The sequence below is a fragment of the Puntigrus tetrazona genome, chromosome 19 (genome assembly GCF_018831695.1).
Source record: "Puntigrus tetrazona isolate hp1 chromosome 19, ASM1883169v1, whole genome shotgun sequence".
Lineage (NCBI taxonomy): Eukaryota > Metazoa > Chordata > Actinopteri > Cypriniformes > Cyprinidae > Puntigrus > Puntigrus tetrazona.
The window spans coordinates 2,005,175-2,014,376 of record NC_056717.1 but is presented as its reverse complement, the minus strand read 5'-3'; the positions used below and the strand labels follow the sequence as shown (position 1 = coordinate 2,014,376).

The window sequence follows — 9,202 nt, the reverse complement described above, 5'->3', positions numbered from 1 at the left end:
TGGTGCACTTTTTAGCGAGTTCTGCTTTAATATTAAATAGCAATACATTTCAATGGCATTTTTCGGACGTAGTTTTTTTTTTTGCCCGGCTGAAATTTCGGTGCATCCCTACTAGAGGCAGTAAAACTTTTTAAACAATATCATGTTATGACTTCAAAACAATTTTAATATGTGAGATATTTGAAAACTGATGCTTTTGAACGTTAGCGTCACATATTTTAGGTTTTAGGCAGGTGTGATGATTCAATATTTGGTGTGACCACCCTTGGCCTTCAAATTCTTCTAGGTTCACTTGCACACAGTTTTTGAAGGATCTCGGCTGGTAGGTTGTTCCAAACACCTTGGAGAACTAACCACAGATCTTCTGTGGATGTAGGCTTTCTCACATCCTTCTGTGTCTTCATGTAATCCCAGACACACTCGATGATGTTGAGATCAGGGCTCTATGTGGGCCATGCAATCACTTTCAGTACTTCTTGTTCTCATGTATATATATTATGTGTGTGTGTGTGTGTGTAAACTTAGACTGAGCTGCACACACTCGCGTGAAGCTTAAAAGATTCCCCGGCGTTTAAAATCCTGAATAAATGCTAATGGCATTAGAAAAAGTCCTAAATGGCTCAAATATGAATCCTCTAAGGATAAAAAAAAAATCCAACTGGATAAACTGACATTCTGACAAAATAAATAAATAAATATAGGAATTTCTAGAGATTCAGTAGGAGCTTGTCAATGTTTGCTCGCGCTGGGATTGGTTACATGTTTTGATAAAAAATCCATTCGTTTTCCTTTAGTTTTTCATGTCTTTTTGACATGAATCAGATCCACATATGAGCCTGACAGAATAGCTATCTTAAGTCCCAGCATGCTCACGTTAGCATTGCCAGCATCCCATAAACACCCATTACACACACATGACGCTGTCTGGCAGCTTGGGCCACAAATACACAATTTTCATGTTTTTTATGAATCAGCGGTTGTGCTTTAATAAAAAACCGCAGTATGTTTAAGAAATCCTGTGAATTTTCTGTGTTGTTCTTGTTTATACGATTGCATTAGATTCGGTGCTTAAAATGTTTTATAATTCCGTTTACTACCTTCATTCGTATTCAGGCATTATATATTCAACACATAAGAAATGCCTCTTCAGGCTGAAACCCCTAATTTCTTCTGCTGTTCTCCCTGCTAAACTATTTCTGAAATCTCTGAAGACAAAAATAGATCTGCCTTGTTATAAGCATGACAGTCAGTTAAACCACTTTAGAGATCCAGTATCCAAAAAAAAAGATATCAATTCAGCCATTAAAGAAATGATATAATGATAATGGTCCAAAAGAGAGTTAGATCAGTAAACAAATTCACCGGGACAGAAAGATGGATCGTCATCCTCATCAGAGCTGGTTAACTGTTACTGTGTTGCCGTAAAAAAAAAAAAAAAAAAGAGTGAGGGCGGGAGACATGTGATTTAATGAGAGATAATGAAGAGATAATGAAGAGGCGATGACATGACACAGAAAGTGTTGTGAGTCACCCTCAGGGATGATGATTTGTTTTTAACTAAACATATGTAAATGTTCAGAATCGATGTGCTTGCTCAGGAAATTGGCGTGAAATGGATATGATTTCATCACTGAACGTGTGCAATTTACATTGGCGTTAACGCATTTGACACTGAATTCTGAGATCTAACGCAAACGATGCATTTTAACAATCTGTGTGTTTTCTGAGAAACCAACCCATGTTTTTCATTATATGTCATCTTTTCGCTAGAACAGTTTTTGTGATGTTTTTGATATATATTTTTAGATATGATTTGATCTCTTAAGCTATAATATCTGACCAGTCAAAATCCAGGATGAGAAGGGGTATGTGTTTCTGATTAAAAGCTGAAATAAATTTTTAGTATGGCATCAAAATGGACTGAAGACCAGAAGGACTCGAGTTTGGGCTCCTTGTTGGACTTTTAGTTTGTCATCCATTTAGTTCCTGTTTCTTTTCTACTGTTTTGCGTTTCACTGACGGTTGGCATACAGCTTAGTTCCCGTTTCCTGGGACGTCTTCATTGTATTTTGATTGTTCTCACCTGAGTCGTGTTTCCCTAATTAGTGTCTGTGTATTTAAACCCTTGTGTTCCCACTTCCCAATGATTTCCGTCAGTTCTCAACCATTTGTGGGGCATTTTGCTCAGCTCTGTATGCGTTTTGTTTGTTTATTTTTTAATAGATTTTTCTCCGATCAGCTCAGATATGGTTTTGAGGACTAGGTTCACCGAAGACTATGCTTTACTTTTTGAAACGAATGGTTTTAATGTTATCTTGAGCAGACTTCTAGGTTCTCTCGTCATATCCAGTGTTTGTTCATCTCACCTGCAGCATTCAACGGTCAGGTTGTGATCTGTCTGGACGTCCTGAAGGACAGTTGAAGTGCTGCGGTCTCCTCACAGACTGTAACCCTGGTAAGAGGCCGGTCTGATAGAGGCGGTCAAGGGCTGGAGCTCCAGTGTTGCTCAGTATGCTGGAGCTGCAGCTGTTTGACCGAGAATACAGCAGAGCAGTTACAGGTGTGGGCATCGATACAGCCGCTTCGTGCTCGTGTATGAAACTGCACACACTACTCCGTTCATCTAGTCTCTGAACTGATCGAGTGGTTCTGAACACATGCTGTGCTTTTGATTTACTGAATAAAGGTATGAATTTTTACCTTATCTATTTTGATCATGTTAATGTTTCCAGTTTGAGGTGTTTTTTTTTTTTTAAATCAAATGTTTTAGGAACATAATGTGGCGAACAAACGATTGAATCAGTGTTTGAGCAGATTAATTGAAACAGTTTGAAGTAAAATAAATCCCTTTAGAAAGATTTGCTGAGGTTTAAATCTGAGACGCGCTCTTGACTCGAGTGACTTTTTGATCACTGCTTGCTTATAACAAAGCATTGCAAGAAACCGTTGCTAATTTAAGTGTAAATAAACTTTTGTAGCCTCCCTGTAAGCCCTACGCTGGTGCAACTCAAATATAAAATCGTCCATAGCATAGTTTTACTTTTAAGTGACTACTCAAAGAATTGGTAGTGTAACATACAATTTAACATCGCACTTGTCTTGAAGTGTTGTATAAAATTCCTATTGTGTTGTTACTGAACTGACAACGACTTTCAGATGTACTGATGCATTTTATTTGTGCAGTAGTAGTGTTGTTGTTGAGTTGCTAAACTTCAATTTAGAGCATGTTTGTAACTTCAATCTGTCTGTCATGCTCTGTTAGTGAACTTGATGCACGGTTGTAAAACGTTTTAAGGTCTTAACCTCAATTCAGGTTGCTTTAAAATGTTTGTTTGTTTGTCTAAATGCTCGACAAGGTTAATCCCTGTTCAGTAGTTAGTATTTAACGTAGGGCTTGCAGTGCTGTTTTTCTTCAAGCCAAATGACTCCATTCACTCAGGCGTACTGATGCATTTTGCAATGGAGTTGTCTGTTATGTCTCTGAACATGAGCTCAGTGCTCATTTTCACTCCGTTAATATGAGCAAGGTCATCAAGCTGCAGGAGATACAAGCAATCATGCATTATTTTGCATATTTTAGTCTAATTATACCACATTCTCCATCATTGCTACTCTCATTGCTGCTTGATTTAGATTTCATCCAAAATCGCTGTTTCTTAGACCCTTTCCACAACTATGGTCCAGAATACAGCCTACATATTTAACCTTTTCGTTTTTTCCCCTCACTGCCGGTCTGACGCCGTCATATTTTGGGGAGATGTGGCTTTTTCCTGCTTTGCATGCTGTGGTGCAAATCAGGATACACTTTCAAAATTTACCAATTAAAAAGTCTAACCTTTTTTAGTTTCTCTACAGAAATTGCATGTAACATGATTTAGGCTGCATTATTTACCCCCTCCCGACTTAACATTGAGGGATAAATGATGGGATATACTTTGCTTCAAATACTGCTTTTAACTTAATTTACTGTTAAGGACATGGAGTGTTTTATTTTTTTCCTCCTGACCTTGGAAAGTCTTTCTCACTTATTTCCTGAAGTTTCTAAGTCTGCTGCAAGTGAGCAAACCTTACTAGTTGTTAAACTTCTGAACTCCCCATTCATCTCTTACTGTTGCATGTGAAGTCAGGGATGCCCTGAGGCTCCATCTATTTGATAGTGTATAAAAAAAAAAATCTTGAGTCAAAGGACGAGGAGCGAGCAGTGCTTTTACCCACCTAGATTTTTTTTTTTCTTCTTTAAAACCCCATCCCCTGTTTGCTGCCATTGAGCTCAAGCTTTGGGTCTGGATCAGGACATTAGTCCTCCTCCTTGTGCTGTGTCCCTTCTGACATCTGCATGAGATTCAGCTCCTTATCGTGGGGTGAGAGCCGGTGACCGTTCATTAACCTCTTACAGGATTCCATCCCAATTACAAGCTCCTCTGTGTCTCTGGAGGAACTGCTAGCCTGTCTGAAGTCCTAAAACACTTTCCTTTTATCACATTAAATGCGTGATCAGCCGAGAGAGGGCAGTCGGAGTCTCACACAGGGTGCACACGCCGGCCGTCTCCCTATGGCTACAATCTGATTGACTGTTTTTATGCAATGCTTTGGGTTTTTAAATATCAGCACTAATATTTGTCTTGACTGTGAGAATGATTCTAAAACACAATTATCACAACAGACAATAGTGACTGAGGCCAGACAGCTGCTGACATCTCTCTACTGATCCTGTGACGCTCCTGATGAAACACTGACCCGCAGCCTATATTTGTGTGTACCTACATAAGTGTAGGTAATTCTTATTAAAATATTTTTCACAAACCACTTTATGTTAGTTGTGGTTAAGTTTGTGACCAAATTAAGTTTCACAAGCAGGGTTTTAAAATGCTCCTATTATGGGTAATGTAAAGTTCATATTTTGGTTTTGGGAGTCCCCAACAACAGCTGACAAATCGTGTGGCTCAGATATGGTTTTGAGGACTAGGTTCACCGAAGACTGTTTTACTTTTTTAAAATGAATGGTTTTAATGTTATCTTGAGCAGACTTCTAGGTTCTCTCGTCATATCCAGTGTTTGTTCATCTCACCTGCAGCATTCAACGGTCAGGTTGTGATCTGTCTGGACGTCCTGAAGGACAGTTGAAGTGCTGCGGTCTCCTCACAGACTGTAACCCTGGTAAGAGGCCGGTCTGATAGAGGCGGTCAAGGGCTGGAGCTCCAGTGTTGCTCAGTATGCTGGAGCTGCAGCTGTTTGACCGAGAATACAGCAGAGCAGTTACAGGTGTGGGCATCGATACAGCCGCTTCGTGCTCATGTATGAAACTGCACACACTACTATCTTTATGGAATAAAGGTATGAATTTTACCTTTTAATCTACTTTGATAGTCTTAATGCGATTTGTGTCATTTTTACATACCTGCATGAAAGGTTACATCATTGAACGTGATGGAAAACCAGCAACGAGGGTGTTTACCAATGTATTACAAACCGAAAACCAGTTTCCTCCTTTTCCTTATTGTGTATTTGAGGGCGCAGCCATTATAAGCAGTGTCAGAAACCATAGTGAAAGTTCTCGATTGCAGTCATTCAATCCCACAATGCACCACAAAAACGAGTGTAAAACCGATGTACACTCAAAGGCTAGAGTGTCTCGTGCTGAATGAATTCCTGCGTCTTTCCGATTTTGAACACAGCCAGTGAGATTAATATTTAAGCTACTCTTTTTGCACACCCATCACACCCATTCTGGCATAATAAAGGAAGTTTGCTGCTGTAACATGGCCGCAGTGATATCACACGGTGCCTGTGGAAAATATTCCCCAGCTTGCAAGAGGGTCTGTCTGTTTTTCAGGTGCTGCGTGATCTCACTAGGCCTGCCGCAGCCTTATGGAAGCAAACTTCCATGATTATTACGCTGCAATGGGAGTAATAATCAAAGGCTTTTTCTCCAGCTCCGTTTCCAAAGAAAGTGGATAATTCAAATTCTGCACGACTATGAACTATATAAATAAATTTATTATAATTTTTTTTTTTTTTTTTAACTGTGGCACATAAAGCATTAAGAAATGAAATATGGCTGTGTTGCTCGGAGATGAAACTTCTGGTTTGTCTTTATTTTTGTTGGCAAAATTAAGGCAGACAACATTGTGTCTTAAGTTCTCACTCACGAAAGTGATAATTGAGACAAAATTTAACGAATCTTGAATGTCGGGGACATTCTAACCACATTCCCTACACTTATTTTCACTGTAATTTAATAAATTACCAGCCCTAATTAAAACAAATGTTTTAATTTTTGAAATTTAGCCATTCAATTTCATTTTGAATTGTTTAAATAACATTTGGCTAACTGCATTACTGTAGTGAAACTTTGGCTAGGCTTAAGACAACTTAAGATTTTGTTGTGAAATGTTTTTTTTGTGAGCTTTGCTTCATGAAGCAGGCCAAGTTTTAATTGTTACTTTTCTTGTTTTTCCTGAGAGATGCAGAAAGTGCACACGGTCATCTGCTGAAATCCTGTTTTCATAAGGTTTGCTGCTCGCCGATCCAGACATCATTATTGTGAACGCGGCGTTGGTTCATATTCTAATGAGCCACAGAACTTAAAGGACTGATTTCACAGACAGGACTTGGCCTAAGCCGGGATTAAGCCGTAGTTCAACTCTGACATTAATTTTTATTCGTCTGAAAAAAACGGTACTGTGTGCATCTTAAGACAACAAAGGCAATGACGTGTAATATCAGCCAGTGCAAGTTTCTTTCAGCATAAGCTATTTAGTCTATAGCTTAAACCAAAAAAAACTTTCCTCGTGTGTTTATCTAGTACTGATCAGCTTGCTCTGTTATTTGCTGGAAATTACCACGGCTGCTACTTTCCTTCAGAAAATGAATGGTTTACCACACGAGTAACCAGACTGAATGCTACTCTGTGGCTTGCTAATATTTTCCATCCACCTTTCAGTATGACAGGCATCCAAACCACAACACTACTGTTATGCATGCTGTCTGTGATCTTGTATGACAATAACTGTTGCTGCAGTAAGCGTGTAGGCATGCGTGATGAGTATGTGTCCTGTAATATCAGGAAAATTACACTGAACTTAGGTTTAAAAAAGGAACGTTTATTTACTTGTATCTGACCTCGGATCCAGATCAATTTGCATCTCTCGTCACCATTTCTTTTCTAACCGATATTAAAGAACAAAAATAATTTAGGTGAAATTTTAACAGATTTTTATTACCTTTTAATACTTTTATGTTTTCAGAGGCCTTGCCAAACTCAATATTTCAGATCTGCTAATGGAAAAATCACGGTGCGCTTTACTTAATGCTGGCACAAGGTGTAAAAATATTGCCTTAGTAATGCTGTGGGGTAATAATACATGACTTATATGTATATAATTATGATACACCCATACGTACAGTGATGGGATGGAAGGCTCTGCTGCTGCGAGACTGAAGGGAGAAAATATGATTACAGGCAGTAACGTTTTCTAATGACGAATTTAATCCTGACGTTTTTGGCTGCAAAATGCAACCATTTCCTAAAAAATGACCCAAATACTCAAAGCTGTCTTTTCACAGTCTGTCATTTCTGCCAAACTGCCTCGGAAAGCAAATAAAGGCCTTTAATGGAACAAGAAAGAGGAGAGAAAAAAAAAAAACCTTTAAAAATGAAACAAGATTTGAGTGCCCTTTAAATGCATTCAAATATACCCCCTCTGCACAGCAATCTCAAACCTGTGCTTCTTTATAACCTACAGACGCTCAGACTTATTTAAGAGAAACACTTTTGATTACAGTCACATTTAGTTTAGGTTACACTTTATTTTAAGGTGACCTTTTTTACAGTGTGATCATACATTTAAGTACTGAGCCATTAGGGTCATTATGTATAATTCATTGTTATTATAATAGCAATACAAAAGTGCATGTCATTTGTAACAAAGACACCTTGAAATCAAGTGTTACCTTATTTTGTGTTCACTGTATAGTAATCTCTAGGTTTGCATTATTTCCCAGTGACGTGCACTTCCTCCCTTCTTTCCAGCGTCCACTGAATCAAAACAACAATTGAATGGAAATGAAAGAGTTGTGCATCAGTTGAGTGCAGCGCAGTCAAACTATCTGCCCACATCAATACTCCTAGATCAGATTATTTTCTGCACGCTTCCCTGCTTGCCACATGCACTCTACCTCGGAGCTTAAAACAGACAGACAGACAGACAGGAAGTAAATCGTCTCACCTTCCTCTTTCTCGGCGTGAGGAGAGCGTGAGTTTCTGCTAAGACCTGAGGTGGAATAACAGGGGGTTTCCTCAGAAACGGGCCGTGATCACGCCACGGCCTTCTTCGCCTGAAAAAGGAAGCAAGTTGAATGCATTTTTCGTTAGCGCTGTTCTAGCAATATTGCATCACAATCGTGGCCCTCTTATCTTCTTCACCAGACAAGCAGATATTTTTTTTCCACAGGTCTTCAATAAGCGCTCTTCTGATGGTTGTTCATAGGAAAAATCATCATATTATTAATAATTAAAAGGTAGTATCTGAAACTCTACACAAGTATGAAAGTGACACAATTAAGTACTTTATTTCTGTCTATTTGTCCCCAATATCTCTTTAAAGTTTTCTTATTTTTCATGTTCATACATTTCCTAAAACACTTCTGATAAACAGCTTTTACAGAAAATACACTGTGCATCATACAAACTCCTATTATAAAGAATGCATGTTTTGAAACAGATTTATACCTCATCTGAAAGCTGGATAAATAAGCGTTACACCGACGTTTGGTTCGTTAGGATGGGAAAATATTTGACTAAGATGCAACTATTTGAATACCTTAGGGTGCGAAATAAATCAAAATATTTAGAAAATCACATTTAAAGTTGTGCAAATAAGGTTCTTAGCTATGCTCGTTACTTAGATTTTAATATATATGCTGTAAGAAGTTTACAAAATATCTAGAAACATTATGTATACACATCTTTAAAATATTAATAAAAATTACACAAAGTTTTAATAGCAGTTTCCATACAGAGACTTATTCTCTCAAGACTACACAGATGTTCAACTGCTGGAAATTGAATACCAGGTATGATTCTACTTTATAAGCCTTAATTGACAAGGTACCTTTTAATGTACACTAAGGTGTGGAAGTAATAATAATACACCTAACAATAACAAGGTTTCCACGTGTACGCTAAAACGCACACGCATAA

General features: G+C 38.2%; 1 long non-coding RNA gene across 4 annotated transcripts; it reads left to right on the top strand.

The window, feature by feature from the left end:
- Positions 1–2,168: 2,168 nt before the first annotated feature.
- LOC122324022 lies at positions 2,169–7,803 on the top strand. 4 transcript variants are annotated; one of them, XR_006247092.1, is made up of 4 exons: positions 2,169–2,686; positions 4,664–4,770; positions 5,075–5,157; positions 6,512–7,803. It is a non-coding gene; the product is annotated as an uncharacterized LOC122324022 (long non-coding RNA). The 4 variants fall into 4 exon arrangements; XR_006247091.1 differs by having other exon boundaries at positions 4,664–4,774; XR_006247090.1 differs by lacking the exon at positions 6,512–7,803 and having other exon boundaries at positions 2,169–2,455; positions 5,075–5,966.
- The last annotated feature ends 1,399 nt before the right edge of the window (positions 7,804–9,202 follow it).